Raw genomic sequence first — 18752 nt, 5'->3', positions numbered from 1 at the left:
GTTCATCCGGGGGGGGGAGTCGCACATTGAAGCGAGCCGTCGTGTTAATGGGAAAAGTTTTTCCGCTCAAAAACCCGCGGCCTCTACAACCACACTGATGAGGCGCGTCCGCGGAATCGTGGAATCGCGAAGGTTCGTCGGAGTATAGAGGTTGGTGCGGCCACTTACTTTTCCTATGGGAAGAGCCGGTCTCTCTAGACCCTCTTCTCCTTCTATTTTACACCGCGCACGTACCTATCGGCCTGTCGGTGTGTTGATGTGTTACCGTAATCATCCGACTACCGGGGCGAAGCAGCGTTAACGGCAGAAGCGCCACGACCGGGCAATGATGACAACAACAAACACCCTTCCCATTCGGCTGCCACTCCTACTCATCCTCTTCCTTCACCTCTCGCGTCAAAAGGCATGGCGATGTTGCTGTTGGCGCTGCGGCGATCGTTAGCTTGATGGTGTTGTAATATTTACCCCCGCGGCCCTGCTAACCCTTTCCTACGAAACCACCGCTGCCACCAAGCTTACTTTCACAAGACGGCGCCGCACAGTTGTTCTATTGTTCCGCGCCACACACAACGAAGGAAATCGATACGCTTCTCCCTCCATCGTCTGGTGAGGGTTTTCCGCCATCGGTTTTACGGTAGTAGCCGGTCCGCGCGCTGTTGTCGAAAACGGATGTGAGAGGAAAATCTGGCAATACGCGCGCGCGTTAATCGTGAACCTGTGAACTCTCTGTTGGACGTGCACTGCGCGCACCGTAAAGGATGGATGACCGCATCGAATTCGTGACACCATCGAAACGCGCCAGTGGCGAAGCGCCGCCGCGGCGCATCAATGTTTTGGCGTTTGGATGATTTGACCTGATGGTGTCGTGGAATGGGGGGAGAGAGGTCGGTATCACCGATTACATGATGGTTAGTTCCGGCTACTTTCGAGCATGCCAGGCCTTTGGAGTGTGAACGTTTCTTGCACCCTGTCTAACACTAGTGAAGGCTGAAAATTGTGAAGTACTAGGCTGCATAAATCAGATTTGTTGTTAATTTTGTAAAAAAAGCCTGTTCTGAACGAAATGATTTCGAAGATGTCTGCCTAAATGACCTTCAGATTTTATTTTAATTCCTATTATATTTCTACTAAAACCAAGCAAGGTTTAAACCGAGCACAACCTTATGCATCTAATGCACTATATAAAATGGAAAATAAGTTTAAGAAGACTTAAAATTAGCCTGTTTGTCATTTCACCCAGAATAAATTTTCAATTTCAAGTTTCATGTTATCGTACAAGACTATCCCTACATTGTTTTACCCTTCCGGAGTCATTCGGAGTCATCCGGAGTCATTCGGAGTCATTCGGAGTCATCCGGAGTCATCCGAAGTCGTCCGGAGTCATCCGGAGTCGTCCGGAGTCATCCGAAGTCGTCCGGAGTCATCCGGAGTCGTCCGGAGTCGTCCGGAGTCGTCCGGAGTCGTCCGGAGTCATCCGGAGTCATCCGTAGTCATCCGGAGTCATCCGGAGTCGTCCGGAGTCGTCCGGAGTCATCCGGAGTCGTCCGGAGTCGTCCGGAGTCGTCCGGAGTCGTCCGGAGTCGTCCGGAGTCGTCCGGAGTCATCCGGAGTCGTCCGGAGTCGTCCGGAGTCGTCCGGAGTCGTCCGGAGTCGTCCGGAGTCGTCCGGAGTCGTCCGGAGTCGTCCGGAGTAGTCCGGAGTCGTCCGGAGTCGTCCGGAGACGTTCTGAGACGTTCAGAGTCGTTCAGAGTCGTTCAGAGTCGTTGGGAGTCGTTCAGAATCGTTCGGTGTGGTTTGGATTCGTCTGAAGTCGTCTGGAGGCGTCTGGGGTCGTCTGGAGTGGATCAGAGTATTCTATTGGTATGGTCAGGAAGATGTTCTTCAGAAAAATGTCGAATACCTGAGCTTTGAACACGAATATTGATACTAATTTATTGGCCAGAAGCACACAGAGAACACAAAATTGCTTTATTGCTACTAATTATTCCATTCCCAAAGCAATCTCACTTTCACAGCATCAAGCGAACATATTTCACGGAGCCCGGGTAAATCACTGCATAATATCGTCTTCACACAGCACACAACGGCTTCCCATTCATACAAGCCTGCCAGGTTCCGATGCAAGAGCATGAGGGTGGGTGTGTTAAGGGCAGCAATCAACCGCGTACGGTGGCGCCGTATCGAAACGGTGACAAACAGTCGTCGTCGTTCGGTCGGGCGGTCGATCGGCGGGTTATAGTAGATAGTTTATCTCGGCGTTATGTTGCATTCAACTGTCGGAAGTTGGCGATTCCTGCTTTTCAAGACGCGCGAAACCTTGCAAATGAACGCGCGCCCCCATTGCCGGCCACCGAGAGCGTCTAACCACAGGCGCCGCCGTTGAATGCTAACCGCAACACAAGGCGCTCCAGAAGGCAAAGGAAACCCCCCAACCCCCACAACACTCAAGACGGCACAGATGTTACGTGAGAGCGCACCGAGAGAGGACACGGCGGCCAATGTGTGGCGGCGGGGGCGTTGTGTTATTAAATGATCGAAAGTGTACTTCAGCATTTCCATTCGCTGGGCCGAACCTCCATCCTGATCACTCGTTACCATCGCGAGAGGGTGGAGAACTGTCGATGGGAGGGCGACGGACGGTGAGATTAAATCTTAGCGGCTTCTGTTGACCTGCTGCGACCAGTCGTCGGTCGCCGGAGAAAGCATCAAGTGGCCGACTTGCCGGTGCTTAAAAGACGGCAGACTGGTCCACAGGCAGACGGTAGTACGTTTGCATAACAACACAACCGATCTATTGTTATTCAAATATGTTAAATAGCATATCCGTGTGTCGGCGAGGAAAACTGCTCACCCTGCATTTCGAGCGTGAAATAGTTGCAGGATAACTATCCAATCATGAAATGTGTATTTATTTTCGTATAATGTATCTTTATTACAATAACGACGATATGTGGAAAAATTTTACGTGAGCCGCACAACGAATTTTAAGATAAAAAAGACAACTAGCAAATGAAAGCTTATTTAAAAAAATGGAACATAGAGAATTGGCAACAGAAATTTAAATAGCAATAATATTAGAACAAAAACTAAAAGAATTATCCAAAACCAAACGCATTAATGATAAAAATACAGAAAAAAATCAGCAAACAAACGAATAAATAAAAGCAATTTTGATATAGGTTGATTTCTGCCATTTGAACGCTTTCTGTTCTATCTCAATCCAGCTGCAGATTGCATTTCACGTATGCGAAACCAATACGTTTGCACCAAAGTTCTTCTTCTTCTTCTATTTGGCGTAACGTCCTACGCGGACAGACAAGCCGGCGTACAGGCTTTCAAGACTTTATTCAATACCACGTAGTCGGATAGTCAGTCCTTACTACGGGGGGACGGTACATTCCGGGCTTGAGCCCATTACGGGCGTGTTATTTAGTCGTTCGAGTTGACGACTGTACCACGGGACCGCCTCTCTTTGCAGTAAGTAAACCTTGATTTTATAACCACACTTTGGTAGCTTCATTCGATACAGTACGATCACGTCTTTAGCGCTCTAGCGATGGAACGTCAAGACATCGGAGCCTTCTGCCGCCCTTTATACACTCCAGAATGCATTCCAGAAAACATTTTTATAGCTCCTTTTGAATCACCATCGTAGCGCTCATACACTCACCCATAGGCGACGGTTCGGAACAACACGTGGAGGATAATCAGATCAAATATTTCCTCCTCCCAGAAACCTGTCCAACTCCGTCCGCATTAGCAGCGTCGTGGGTGGGTATTTGTTGCAACGCCCTTCTACCTTCCCCCTCTTGAGGTTGGATGCGGCTGTTAATCAGCAACCACTAAACACTGTCAACCCGACTACGACCGTGGCATGATTCAACGATCTACATATACTGCTGCTGCCGCCGACGCCTTTCTTTTTGACACGCACACGACGCACGCACGCTGCTTGGCGACGTCTCGTACATGCCCGCGCGCACTCCCAGAGCATTTCAGATGCCGTTCTAGCCCAGCGCATCAACGGATTTTATGCGCTGCATTTCTCGCCCCGTGTGCTCACCAAGTCGCCTCCAATCATTGCGAGAAACGTCGTCTTGGCGCAGTGACAATAATGGCGCCGCATCTCATTTAAATTCTTTACAGCCCGTCGGATAAACGCCACTGACACGGGGAGGGGAGTTGCGATGATGATGATGATCATCATCGTGTTCCGGGTTGTATTAGGTAGGTTTGGAGATGGAATTCCCGCTCCGTGGATCCAGCGGTATGACCTGGCACTATTTATGTTACCATCCCAGTTATGAACACTTGTCAAATGCTGCCAAACACACACACGGCAGCGGATGAAAATGCAACGAATCGTTTGGAAAATGATTTTTTCTGTATTAGACAAAAAACCTTCCCCTTCATGTCTGCATAGAAGCCAATAAATGTTCTAGAGCGGAGCGCTATGCCAACAGAAAGCAGTGATTGAATAAACCCGTTGGGCCGAGCAGTGCCATTGTTTCTACAGTCGTTCAAGCACGGTGTTATCGTGCAACCATCATAAGGAAGTCCATTGTGTACCCGAAGACAGCCATTGTGGAGAAGTTTAGGGTCATGACAGCTTGATGAGTTGCAACATTCAGTAAACTAGTAGTAGTGGTAGCAAAGAACTGTCTCTCGCCAGCGGGTACGTGGTGTACGTGACTTCCGACTTCCGAGAAGGAGCAGCAGCAGACAAACCCTCCGCGTCAACTGGAAAAGCATTTTACAGACCAGACACAGACAGACCCTCACACCTCCGGAGCAAAAAGGAGCTCCAGACACCGGCCAGACAGACCACAGAGAGACGGATGGATGTGAGATGGGTCGGAGGTACATCATCAAACCGGAAGAAAACTTCACCGAAAGCACACATCCACCCGCCGCTCGCGAAGGTGAGATGTGCGCCCAGACATTGGGGGTTGTTGTTGTGATGGCAAAGTTTTCCGGCACCAAAACGCTCATTCTTCGACTTTGCTCCGACGACGACAATAGGTGAGAAAAGGAAGACACAGAAACATATAGTGCTCAACAATGCAGCTACCGAAAAATGGCAAATATAACAACATCATCCTTTGCGCTATTATCAAGCTACCGACCAGACCAATTCCTGAACCGTGTTCAACTCTAGGGAGTTCGGCGCGAGAGTACGAAGACGAACGATTTCCCAATTTGCTGATTATCTGATTTCAAAGTTTGTTTGGCAGTTTTTTCTCCGCAACCTGAACGGTATTACGTGCGAAAAATAGATAAAACCATCATCAATTTGCACCTCTATTCCTCCCAAGAGACATTGTGATTGTATAGATGAAATAAAAATAAAGATACAAGTATTAAGTATGATGCTTTTTTGCCTACGGTAAAAAGGAAAACCCATTCTTGCTTATTCTTGCGAACGCCCTTTGTAGCCACATAAGTAATGACTCAAATAATTCGTTTTACTTTTCACACCATTTTGGATTCCGTGTGGCATTCTTTGTGTTGAAGGCAGCGCGCGGTGAATCTGTCATTTTGAAACACTGTGCAGCTGGGGTTCCATACTAACGCTGCCACAGAATCTCCCCTAAATAAACACATTTGCAAAAGGTCGCAACACACTTACAGCAAAGTGTGTACACACCATTTGGCATAATTTCTCAAGCAAAGCAATGCACAATGGCTGACTGCTTCAGTCGTAAAGTAACCGACAGCAACAATTTCGCATGCAGCAAGCGAGAAACGGAACATCTGTAGCGCAAAACGGTCATACAAATATTCTTTATGCGCAAAATAAATGGCAATAGGGGACCGCCGGGGCGGGCAGCAGGCACGTGTTATGAAGTCATTTTCGATACACAACACAACAATAATGTAGCATGCACCCGCGGTCAGTCAGCCAACTTCCAATGTGACTCTCGGCCAATATAAATGCGACAAACAACGCTTAGAACCGTACTAAAAACGCTACTTCAATCCTTCCTTCTTGAGCATGTTTGTATACGTTCGGGTTCTGTTTAGCTTTGCTCGTGCCGTTTTCTTCAAATCGATTAAACACAACCTTTTTAGCTTTGCCTTTTACACTACTATAGCGAGCAAACGGAATCAAACCCAATTTTAGACGCTTCACAGACCACGCCACAGACGCGCGTATGGGCTTCTCAAGCGTTGAAAAGACCTGCACCAGCAGCAGCAGCAGCAGCAGGCACGTGGCATTCGTCGTCGTCGTTAGCGCGGGTCGATCGTTCCACGAGGCAAAGGGGGAACACAGATTAGGCCAGAACGGTCGTCGTCACCCACCTTCCCACACCTTTGACCGATGCGGTTCGATAGATTTTTTATTGCCCATCAAAGCAGCTTTGCATCGCGTGTCTGCTCTGCTCTGCACGGCGGAGAGTCGCATCTTGGCCCGTACGTTCTTGACAGGCGCATAGTTTGACACATTGCCAACGCGACCGCCGCTGCAGATGCAGACGGAAAGACGAAGTTAAAACCGTGGAGGCTTAAAGCAGAATCACACACACACACACATACACACTTTTCAACGCCATATTTATCCCTTGTTTAGCTCCGAGAGCAAGTTAAATCCAATGCCGGAAGATGCATCCAAAGACATCACAACATTCCGCTGGGAATGTGCAAGCATTATAAAAAACCGTTCCGTTATAAGATATACTCTTTGGTAGTAAAAACAAAAACGAGACCTTAAATCAATCTCTAAATCTCCTGCTCCCATTGAGAGTTCTTGATCTGTGCTCCGCTCCATCCAATAAAACATCACTGGACATAAACTCTGTGCCAGTGCCAAGTCGACGCGCTATACAGCTATACGCTTTTGGAAATCATTCAAACTTCAACGTTCTGAATCGGGTCGAGACCTGGCTAGGAAGGGGTACAACTCTGAGGACTTCAGATAACCCAAAAATAGACCTATCTTTTTCTTGCCCTGCAAGGGTTTGGTATGGTACAGGGGCCAGTTCTTCGACGCGCAATGATGCTCTCGTTAGCGCTTGAGCATCAGCCCTCCTCCACTCACAACATACACGCAACGCAATCACGCACGCGATCATCCGATGCTCGATGGTGTTTGCTCTCCTCTCGATGGCCACTCGGCTTACGCTTCGCGCCGCCGGAAAATCAACTACTTGTAGGATCATCCACCAGGAAGTGAGATGTTCACTTGGTGGAGGTTTCACTGTGGTGCACCAGTGATACTCCTCCTCCTCCTCCTCCTACCCCAAAAACCTATACCACATAACGCCTGATCGCTTACTTTCGCCGAGCCAAGAACGAAACCGGTCGGGTGACTCCTCCAAACGGTCATATCTTTCGCGTGCGCGCGTGCGCTCACGGAATGGGATACTTGACGGGGGGACACCCTTAGAGATGCTTGCACATGGCATTCCCCATGGTGTACCAGCAGAGCTCTTCCTACGATGTTTGTGGCGCTTGGAACCTTGGATCGCGAGCGCCATCACGGATGCAATATGTAGGAAGAAGCTGGACCTGCCCCGCCGAGCTGTGGCAAAGATGTTATCTCGCCTAATATTTCTTTTATTGCACCTCATCCTCCTACTCCTGGTGTAGTTCTCTTCTTCACTTCCGGATCCAAACCCGATTGCTGATCCAAGTGATCGTAGGTTTGGTGTGTCTGTTGCGTCTGTTTCATCCAGAAAACACACAAACACGCAGTACATTCACACACGATGGGTCCGATCTTTTGCTTTACTACACAAGCTCATTGACCATACACCCCGTAAATACGAGCGTACGCATCTCAGCTTCATTGATTAAGTCCCAAGATCTTGCACAGGCGTCTTACAGCAGCAGTCCTCACACACAGACACCTACTTCTGCACTACTTACTTTCGCAACAAACATTACTCACGCAACAAACAGGGGGAGAAGAAGGAATAGGAGTTGGCCGAATCGGTCGTAGAACAGGTTGATTGGCCCGGAGGCTGAACTACATAAGCCTGACTACTCTCTTTGCTTCCTAACAGCCCACTGTTTTCGCGCCTGCCTGACCAAAGATCGACGATATTGATATGTGTATGGAGGTTGTGTTGGAAGTAAAACCGAAGCAAAACAAAAAAAAAACATCTACATCAGACACTGCACACCAAACAGCGGCAATATACACATGAATGGTTTGCCTTTCTTTCTCGTCCAGTTGGGTGGATGAATCATTCATGATTTGAGCGATTTTCCACATTGATCTACACTTCGCCTCTCCGGGGATGTTGCCATTTTTGATTCGAGATGCCGTTCAAAACTCATAGCTTAGCTGCTAGTCATCGCGGCACACTTGAGTTGTTTGCAACAAATATTGATCCAATATTAATTGCAATAACATAAAAAAGAATCAATCAGTACAAGAAGTGTATTTTTTATGTTAGTATCTTTTACATTTTCTCCAGGTATTTTTTACCATTTCCCAAACATCAATTTGTGCCAGTAGTTTTTTACAGTTTCTCACACATGTTTGAATCTCCTCAGCGATTTATTGACCGTTTATGTTTTCTAAATAAAACAAACATGTTGATACAATCTCTATAAACAGTAGAAAATCAAAAATCTGGGGGGAAATTGTCAACACATTGTAGTCTTTCTAATGGAATGGTAGTCTAATGGAGAAAAAAACACTTGAAGAACTTGATAAGTTCTCGATAAGTAAATGTTCAGTTTTTTCTGTAGAAATCAGAAAATAATGTTATCACACAAACAGAACTTTTAAGTTCACTTTGGTCTACGTTGCTTTAACATGAATGCTCCACTCCTGGCTCATCTTTTACCCAATATTCTACATGTACCACACCTGAAGCTAAACATCAAAAGTCCCCGAATTCAGGTGACACACAGGCAAATATTGTCATGCTGTTCTACACTACTCCTCCAAATATCCAGGCGTTTCTAATCCCCCAAAACGTTGCTGACAAACGACCCTGAATTCCGAGACAACCACAGCGCACAGACAGACACCGAAAGACAGAGAAATCATTAAAATACTAAAAACAAGCCTCCGAAAGTTCATGTGCAGAATTTATAATGCCCTGCGCATTGCAGATAAAAGACCGCGCGCGACAACTTCACGCCCCGGTAGAAAGAGCACAGCCACAAAAGGAAGGATCCGGTTGTTTAGACAGTGGACGGGAGGACATTTGAAAACTTTTGCATTTGTGCAGCTCCCAAATCAAAACCTCCCTTGCTTGTGCCTCGTCAGCAGTTTAAAGAAATCTTTTAAATTGTATAACCACACGTACGGTGTGTGTGCGGTCTTAATAAAATAATAGAGGAAATGCTCCCATTTATCCCATCGTGATCATTTTAAAAGCATCTAAGATAAGAAAATACATCCTCTCCTGTTGGGTGTAAATCTCGTTAATAAAATTACCCCTTTTTGCAACCAACTCCTTCCATTCATAACAATAACGCCTGCAACACACCGGAACTCACTACTCGCGCGGGCCATTTTACGTCACACATTCATTCGGTTACTACTTTTTATAAACTCCAGATTGAAATAGGCCATCGCCGAACGGGCTTGGCTGGCTGACTGGCTGGCGGGACCTAAATATTTTTGCTTTTCCCATCGATAATGGCCCCAAATCTCAATCTCCGCCCTGTTTTTTCTTTGCAACAAACAGCACCCGCGGCTTTCCATGGTACATTAAAATGAAGGTAACAAAAAGGCACACACAGCACACACAAATCGATTGAACTAAAACGCAACCGCGTACGCACACACAAAACAGGCGCCGGTCATAATAATTCAGGAGGAAACACAAAATTGGATACAATGCTGCTGCTACCGAAGCCGAAACCAAACCAGCCAGGCGGCGGTGGTGGTAGGAAGTTGCGATCGAAAGATTAGCTTTAACGATTGGCTAATGAAAGGCTGGATCTGGAGCGATGGTGTGTGCCAATTTGTTGCTGATGCTGTTGTGCACGGGGGGTCAAACGTGAGCTGTTTTCTTTCCCACCAGGAAACCGGGGCAGGTAAAGCATAATACTTTTTTGTTCAGCGGGGAAACGAGATAATCATGGCAAGAAGCGCAAAACTAGTTTAGCCTTTTAAACATTTTCATGACACTAAAGAGGACTTTGCACTGCACACTTTCAACTAATGGCTAGCAGACACACTCCCACCCACCTTCTTCATTGCTTCCGCCTTTTAACCGAACCATCCCCTTCAGCAGCACAGAACACACGGTGAGGATGTTTTGAAGCGAAAAAAATAAACGTGTCGATTTAGAAAAAGGCGGAAAGAAAGGAAGAAGAGGAGCTATGTGTCGGGCCGCCCCCCCGTCTGCGAAACTACGATAGACCCCGAAATGTGGCTAAATGGTCATTAAGCAATCAATTTTCGGAACGCAGCTCAGAGCTCGCGCCAGCACTCCTCCCCCCAACCCGCTGCTCTTCGCCTAACAATCACTTCCTGATTGATGGAGGAAAAGATCGTTACCAGAAATGGTGGCTCCTTTTAGGCCACCAAAACTACCCTCCCCTCGCCGTCTTCCGAAATCGGCTCAGGAAGCCATAGGCCACCGGTGCCAATCAACTCACCCCGACGGACAAAATGGCCAATAGTATACATCCCCCCCTTCTGCCCCCTGCTGCATCGTGCTCCTGCATTGCAAAACAGTTCCGTGCGCGCTCAAATCGATCAATCGATTACTGGGGTGTGTGTGGTTTGGGGGGGGGGGGGGGGTGGGGGATGGTGGTACTTTGCGGACGTTTAAGCGCAAAAATTGTTCGCGCATTAGGTGACCACACGTGTCCGAGGGGGTGGTAGGAACGGCATCGAATTGTTTCACCGAAACACCGAACGCAACGGCTTCACAAATTACATCGACCATCAATTTGGCGCTGACCGTGCGCGCTGCATCCTCAACGGTAGATGCTTGGACTGAGGAGTACGTACGTGGGATGGTTTTGGGGGAGGGCGCTTACCGTGCCCACTGTGTCGTGGTGCTCGAAATCGAGATCAAAGGTGCTGACCTTTTTGTCCAATTTTCGATTGTTTCGGTCCATCATCTCCATACTTAGCGTTCCCTTTCTAATGGGATTTCTTGTTGCTATTGTTATTGTTGTTGTTGTCGGAACAGAAATGGCCCCAGACAAGCATTTGCGAGCATCAGTTCGCACACTGCAACATGCGAACGCGATTAGTGCGCGCCAGCACTCCGTCATACATGGGTAATGTTTTTGCGAACCTTTCCTTCTCCGTTGCGATGCACCATTTCTTTCGCATTCAATGTCATAAATTTCTACCACCTTTTTGGAAACAAATGGAACATGAAGGTAAAGTAATGTTTATGGCTACTTTCTTTGCATCGATTCATTCTTCTTTTAAGGTTTAATTGATCTTGTTTGGTACATGCTTTTGAGTACATTTAAAAAGCACCTCCCATTGCAATACAGCAATGAAAATATTCTTAAACGCAAAAATCTACCTAATCCCAAACACGACATCAAACGTCCGTAGCTGGGGAGCATTTATAACTCCTCAGGAAATCGCATAGTCAGACATAGTTCATCTTACAAAACCCTTCAGCTACATTCATCGGTGAGTTGGAGATGTCATGAGGATACCAGCACCAGGCCATTCGACATTACTACAGCCCTTGTAACCAATCACGAGTCGTAGCCTACTACGACTCTATATGAGAATCAAGTATAATTAGGCTCGAAGGACTAAAAGCGCTTAATGTAAGGAGAAATTCCTTTGAAAATGGATATGATATGATGTACATTAATCATGTACATGATGTACATTAATCATGTACATCCATTTTCAAAAGAATTTCTCCTTACATTAGTCGCTTTTAGTCCTTCGAGCCTAATTATACTTGATTCTCATATAGAGTCGTAGTAGGCTACGACTCGTGATTGGTTACATTACCGATTATTGTTGTATGGAATAGTTCGTTTCAAAAAGAAGAAAACATCTACTCGATTAAAAGCCTAACGTGACAGAGCTCCTATAGCTCTGCACTCTAAAGATCCTCCACGCATTGGATGTAGCTTCACACGCGCAATGCAGTTTTGTAACCTCAATATAGCTGTGAATGTTGAATGTAGCTCTGCATGCTCAATTTAGCTCCGTTCGCTTAATATACCTTTGGTCTCTTAATGTAGCTCGGCATTCTCAATGGACCTCAGTACGCTCAATGAAGCTCCGAAAGTTCAATAGAGCTCTGCAAGCTGAATTTTAATCAGATCATAGATGCTCAAGGTAGCTCCGCATTTCTTTAAACTCAATACAGCTCTGTGAACTCTTTGTAATTCCACATATTCAACCACTGCTCTCCTCCGTCAGCTCAGTTAAGCTCAATGTATGTTTTAAGCTTTAAGCTAACAACATCGGAATCATTGCCACTGGGGAATAGGAATGATCCAAATGAAAATTATGAAACAAGACTTAGATTTAGTTACTTCTAAGTCTCAGCTGACAGAACAATTCCACTGCGGCTACCCTGTTATGCAACGATTTGAAGCACCACCGAGCTCAGGATGATAACTAGCTAATTCCACCCAGCATACCACGCCGCCATACTGGTGTGTGATGATTATAACTACCAAAAACAGCACTCCACCCAATGCTCTCCTCCATAGGGGCAGGTGTTTCACACGTACGTGCTTGTCCTCACGCTAAAACAATCTGTATCAACATCGAATACGGTACTCACGGAAACCCCCGGCACACCCTACTGTATGTCAGTGTGCGTTATGTGTTGATACCACACAGCAGTAAACCAGGCGCTGTTTTTCTTTTCGGTGTTACCGTGGAGTGGCCACTGCGGTAGACGAGATACTGGCTACCGTGCGATAGAGCAGTAAAGGGACCCTCCTTCTTGCTGCGTCGGCCGGCCACCCATGGTTGTTGATGAAATCGGCGTACTGTGCGCGCGCACCCTCCCGAGGAGTCACTCAAGCGAAATTGTAATTCTGGCCACCGCTCCAAAGCCAAACACAACACAGCTGGCGCGCGTTGGCAAAGTTTTCGACACTTTGTGTGCGCGCGTCTGCCTCGAATGTTTGCGCGATGCGCACATGCATTCACACACACACAGCCGTCACGATCACAACATGCACACGCCGATCGCTCTCACACCAACATTTACTAACATCAAATGCAATTTAGTTTGATAAAAAAAAAAAATAAAACAGTTCAGAAAAGTCCGCGCAGAGTGTACTGATTTATGTGCGATGCACACTGCATGTGTGTGGGGTGCGATGATTTTTGCCGGCATATGAGCGCATACTCACACATGCACATTCCACACCCCCACTAGACACACACACACACATATGCTCAGAAGTATGCAATGATAGCAGCCCGTTCCTTCCTACACACGCGCACGCAACAGCGAACGACGTTCCGCTCGTTGTTTAGCTAAGCCTATCTCGAAATCAAATTCGACACAGATCGATGCGCATCAGCGAACATTCACTGTCGTGAAACATTACTCGGCGCTGCGAAGAGTTGGGGGGGGGGGGAAACGGAAAACCATTGGGAAGAGGGCAAAGGCAAGTGTGAAGGGCAGCAGCAGCAGAAGTAGCTGGAAGGGAAAGGTTGGTCCCCAAAGCTCACCTGGCCAGTGACTATCCCAAGTGCAGAAGCTAGCACCCCACCCTCGATACACACACACATACACGGAGCGAAATTCCAACGGGAGCCGCCGCCCAAATGCGGTTGAAAGAATGGGGTTTGTTTTTTTTTCATTCGTTCTTTTTTTGCGTTTGTTCTACCCTTTCTTCTTGCATGCGTATGTATGTGCTGTGGAGTTATGATCAAGTTGTCCCTGCAATTTGTGCAAATGTCTGAAGGGAGAATTATGGTGGTACTCCACATCATGATGTTGGGTCCAACGAATAAAGAACTTTAAATTTTGTTTAGTATGCCAAGCAAGAATATTCAAAAGATCTCGGTTACTGAGACTAAAATCACTAAAGAAGACGTCCATGTAATTAACACAGGAATTGAAGAGAGTGCTATTCCTGAAAAATAATGCCTGCATCTCTAGAAATAAATAATTTAATTGAAATTTTCTAGAATGGAAATCAAACTAGTAGTTGTTTCTGTCAGGAAATAACATCTGTGAGACGTCTGCTACCTATTCCCGACGTCAGGATCCTAAAGTTTTTAGTATATAGCAAAAACAACATAACATCCAGCAAAAGCCTAAAAAGTCTAGAAGAGCTTAAGTATGTTCAATATAAGATATAAGGAAGCATCTAGACTCCGCAATTTATATCTCCAACAATTGAATAAAACGTTAATGTACGATCTACTAATTTCGGACATCACTATTCTTCACACAGTTGGAGTTTAACGATTTACAAGAATAACAATATCATCCTTAAAATTCCTTTCCAACCTTGATGATCCAAACAAATTTATTCTACAACATTATTCTACCTAGCCCTGAAACCCTGCTTTTTCGTGCTAACTCTGTGCCATATACTGCCATCTCCACTGATTTCACCTGTGCTTGCCAAGAAGACGACGACAGGTACTCCTCCACACCATACCACTACCAGATCCACCCTCCGCACACCCAAAAAAGCAACACATTGTTTCTTCGAGCGATTCACAATCGCCGTCGTTTGGCTTCCCTGTGCCGAGAGGAGAGAGAGACACACACCAGCGTATAAGCTCCACCGGCAGACACTCTGGTCTGCAGTGGAGCGTGACCATACGCGAGCCAGAATCTTGAACCGCAACGATCAAGATCTTGTGCCGCTCGGTGATGACGTGTGTGCGGTAGAAGCGCGCCTCTCACGAGTCCCTATAGTAGTTTCCCCATTGCCTCCAATGTTTCGCAATTTTTAAACGTTGTCAGACATCAGAGCTGTACCGGTAACAGTCTAGAAAACACACACATGACCCTAGCAGTATGCTCACACACCCAGCAATAAAGCTCGAAAGATGTCTCGCCCTTTGTGCAAAGGCGTGCTTGGAGGGCTGGACGTTCATCGATTGCCACGACTTAATTACGAAATCAAATACCAAAACGGCATCTGTTTCGCGGACAAACTTTGGGGTAGAGGAGTACGCCCCTTTTAATGGTACACGATGATGTTCGAATTCCAGCTGCGCCAAGGGGGCGGGAGGAAGCGTTTGGCGGTTGGCCAAATCCTATTCACGTTCATTAATGTACGAAAATCCGTGGGCCACAGCAGCAGCAGCAAGTGGGTGTGGGTGCTAGGCAGCAGTCCCGAGCCTGAGAAGCCACTGCCAAACCGCGTGCCACAGCAATTTATCTAACGTCGCTGTGCGAGCCCTTTCGATCTCAATCTCTGGACCGCTGCTGCGCCCTGTAACTCAGCATAACTCCTCCACCGAGGAGTCCGATTCTATTGCACCAACAAACAACAAGTGCCAGCGTCCGAAGGACCCATCGACAGGCTGCAATCTTGCCTGGTTCTGTGCTGTGTCTCGTTACATCGTACACAGCAACTCGAGACGACACGGGAGGTCATTTGCTACTTTCTAGTTTCTAGATTTGTGCGCCCGCTTAACATTCACGCCACGCTAGGGCACACTTAAAACCACTGGAAATAGAAGGTTTTTATTACACGGTGCTGGTATTGGGGTAGTAGGTGCAGCAGCGAAGACTAGCGCTACAACTTGGAACTACCAGCGACCTGCCGACGACTGTGTCTAGACCACCCTTTGCCAAGGACATCACACAAAACGATCTCACTTTGTGTCAAGAGGGGACGGACGGACACCGACGATTAATTGTACAAAACCGGGGCACCCGTGGGAACGAAGGTAAGCGAATCCGGCGGTTGGCTGTTAAATTACCATAAAGTCTCCCTCCAGAGCTCTCGATGTTCTCTTCCTTTCAAATTGAGACGGTAAGCATTATTTATTGTTAGGACATTTGGAGAGGAAACAAATGGACAGTCTAGGCATTGCCTGATTAATACCGACTGGACTCCAATTCATTTCGTTGTTAATGCTCTACACTACACCAGGCTACAGGATATAAAGTGAACGTAACGAGTACATGCACTAACTATAAAAGGAAATCCAGTCAGTACTATATACCCAGAACAATGTGGCGCCAGTAAACACAGACGGTTCGTCTGCAAGTTTTTGGCAAATCTTGAAACACACAAAATGGAAAAGTAAGAACCCTATTGACTGCCTTAAAATATTGCACCAAAAAGGCTCTATTTTGGACAAGAAACTCAATTGAATATATTTCCAGAAGTACATCGGAAATGGTGCCAACTCAAACTGCCTGCATCAATAATTTGGACCACAAAACAACCGCAGAGAGCATCTTCAAACAAAAAAAAAGCGGTTGGCAACTACTGCTACTTTAAAATACCGAACCTACTTACAAACGGTGAGTTACGCGACAAACGAGGTGTTTGTATGGACAGTTTTATGAATACGAAAACCCATCCATCATAACTCTAAACCAAACCAGAGGAAGCCCGCTCTAGAAGGATTGCGCCAGTTTCCGCATACAAACTAGAGCCGTTTCGTCCAGTCACAGTGCGTATAGTTAGCCGTGCGTTGAACCATAACATCAATTCAATTATAAACGACACCGAAGCAGCGTGCGCATCGGCCACCATCGGCCACACACCAAAAGAAAAACATAGGGAAACATAGAACTTATTTTCGATTCCACCGAGACCGAAGGTCAATAAGCCTCAAAGCGTTCGACGCTCGGTGCGCGATAGTGTGGTGAGGTAAAACTTATTTATTAGTCGCAAGTTTTTGTTTTTTTGTGTTTTTAATTAAAAGCACCACTACCCGAAAAATTGCGGCACAACCACACACCACCATCGTTTTTCTTGCTGGCCAATCGCAAACTCATCCGGATCGTTGAAATTTTCCGCTTCCACTTCCTGGGCCAGCTAGCTCGCTCCTCGGCCACCGGCCTGTCACTCACAATCTGATTTATTGCACCAGCTAATGACACACACACACACACACAAGCGGGTATCTATGGCATAAATTATCACCATACCAACGCGCCACGGTACGCAATGAAGGGTTTAATTTATGATTAAACGCTGTCCACCAACCACCACACAAAAAAACAGACCAAAATAATAAAAAAAAAAAACAGAAGCTTCAAAAAGTGGGCGCAAATTTCGTAAAAACGAAGCGAAACACAACTTTTCCACCGGCCAATTATTGGTGGGGCGAATTGAAAATTAAAATGCCACCCTTCTTCCACGTAGACGCATTCGAAAGGGATTTTTCAGGCGCCTGGTGGAGGTCCCACTACTATCACGATTGATTTTTGTTTTTTTATTAAATCCAATCGATGATCGCAAGGTCCTAGTCGAATGAGGTAGCTACGCATCTCTTTCGGACCGGATGTTTACTGGCCTTCAAACAAAGTCTCACACAAACAAAAAAACACACTCAAAAACATTCTCATTTAAAGCTCCGTTTGCGTTGTATATCATCGTCCACACAGGTAAAACACGTTTGCTTTGAAATGCGATTTATAAAACACTTTAAAAATGCAGATGTCAAACACGATAACGATGACCATCCGGGGCAGCCAAACAGTTCCCTTCTAGGAAGCGTGTGTTTTGGTGTGCATAGAACCGTCGTTAGAAGTCTTAAACTGTGCCACTTCCTTCATTTTCAAAAACTGGCACCACTACTCTTCGACCCAAGTGGAACGGGCGTCGTTGTAACGCAATTTTTGTGTTTTTTTTTTTTTTAATTTAGTTGCACCCCCACACAGTCTCTTGGTACGCATTTTCCGCCACACAGAAAGATAGACAGTAGTAGGCAAGCAAGGGATGGGCGAAAAACTGCCCCCAAATTTACGACTATACCACCACTACCAACTACCGTAAGAAAGTAGCCCAAAAAAAAAAACACAGGCGTGGAAAAATAAATCACCCGCAGATAATCGCAAACAACGGTACCGGTGAGCCAGTGGTGGTGGTGATTGCCAACCGCGGCTAAAAGGAAGATTTGCCTTTGAGTGTTTTACGGATTTTTTTCTGCGTTTTTATCGAGAAAAAAAAACCTTTCCGAAGAAATAGTACGCGGAGCCGGAGAGCGATGTTAGTGGAACGAACTTTTTTTTAGCCGTCAACGTGCAAATTCGCCTTCTCTCTCTCTCTCTCTCTCTCTCTCTCTCTCTCTCTCTCTCTCTCTCTCTCTCGTCTTTCCTGCCACATGTGGCTCTCCAAAAATTACTTAATTGGTAGTTCATTACCACACCCCCGTCCCAGCGCTTTTCTATCAAGCTTTAGCCTCTTTCTGCTTTCCTGTCGCTGCTAGTGGACCGTGAATCCGCGCATCGGAAAATCGTCCACCGGCAGTGTTTTTTTGGGTAGCTGGTGGCGTGAAAAATGTGTGCTTTTTCGGCACTCCGCTTTTCGTGCCTCACTATACCTGCGCTTTGACATTGTTTTTTTTTCCCCCTCGGATGTGATGCCGTTTTTCCTCTGTGCGCTTCTCAGAGATGGACGAGAAAAACGATACAACTGCACCCATACTTCTACAGCGGGCGAAAATCGCACTTCGTAATCGTATAACACACGTAATGTCCTACGATTTCCTAAGACGATCTTGAAAAGTGACCAGCAAAAGCAAACACAACAAAACCAATGATAATAAAAACACACGCACAACCATAGCACTCAATTTCTAATACATCCCTCATCCATTACGTATGGGGCCGGCGTCCCAGTGTAACCGCCTCCACAGCGTCGTTGAGCTAAAATAGCGACAAAGCGATAGCAAA

General features: G+C 46.4%; 2 protein-coding genes across 2 annotated transcripts in view; both read right to left on the bottom strand.

Moving 5' to 3' along the window:
- LOC120949789 (RNA-binding protein 8A) overlaps positions 1-18752 on the bottom strand; it is a 300811-nt gene that overhangs the window by 210690 nt on the left and 71369 nt on the right. The gene's annotated exons all lie outside the window — the stretch shown is intronic.
- Positions 1-18752, bottom strand: part of LOC120949836 (autotransporter adhesin BpaC-like) — a 97172-nt gene that overhangs the window by 70648 nt on the left and 7772 nt on the right. The window lies entirely within an intron of this gene.

The sequence above is a fragment of the Anopheles coluzzii genome, chromosome 2 (genome assembly GCF_943734685.1).
Source record: "Anopheles coluzzii chromosome 2, AcolN3, whole genome shotgun sequence".
In the NCBI taxonomy this organism is placed as follows: Eukaryota; Metazoa; Arthropoda; class Insecta; order Diptera; family Culicidae; genus Anopheles; species Anopheles coluzzii.
The sequence above is the reverse complement of the archived record's forward strand: the minus strand, read 5'-3'. Positions and strand labels throughout refer to the sequence as shown.